Source organism: Egretta garzetta, unplaced genomic scaffold (assembly GCF_000687185.1).
Source record: "Egretta garzetta isolate BGI_Z169 unplaced genomic scaffold, ASM68718v1 scaffold149, whole genome shotgun sequence".
Lineage (NCBI taxonomy): Eukaryota > Metazoa > Chordata > Aves > Pelecaniformes > Ardeidae > Egretta > Egretta garzetta.
This window is the reverse complement of record NW_009269998.1, coordinates 2415785-2416245: the sequence shown is the minus strand read 5'-3', so window position 1 is coordinate 2416245 and position 461 is coordinate 2415785. Positions and strand designations below refer to the sequence as shown.

Genomic DNA, 461 nt, shown 5'->3' with positions numbered 1-461 from the left:
TTTACAGGAAAAAAATCCAATCCCTTTTTAGGAACTTAAATGCCAGGCTGCATTGTGCCACACTCTGGTTGCCATTTGCATCACCTGTCAAATCCTGCCATTTTTCCTTAACAGAGAACAGTTAAGAATCCTTAATATTAAATTGTTGGACCAGATTCTTCTTTACTCAAGCATTATAATTTGATTTTATGCTGTCTTTACAACAGATAGTAATGCTCACAATTTACATTTCTTATTGTTTGCCTATACATTGTTAATTAAGTGATCTCAGTGTAATCAGAGCTCACAAATTACTATGTTAGCAAAAGACATGGTAAACAAAATAAAATGGTTGACAGTTTGAATACAAAAATGTTCATTAAGCAATTGTGGTGTATCCATGCCACACAAAATTGTAATGGAATAAATAAGATAGAAAAGATTGCTCTCAAAAGCAGACCTGCAGCAATTATTGTAGGGAA

General features: G+C 33.0%; 1 protein-coding gene across 1 annotated transcript in view; it reads left to right on the top strand.

The window, feature by feature from the left end:
• LRRC39 (leucine rich repeat containing 39) overlaps positions 1-461 on the top strand; it is an 11814-nt gene that overhangs the window by 2981 nt on the left and 8372 nt on the right. The window lies entirely within an intron of this gene.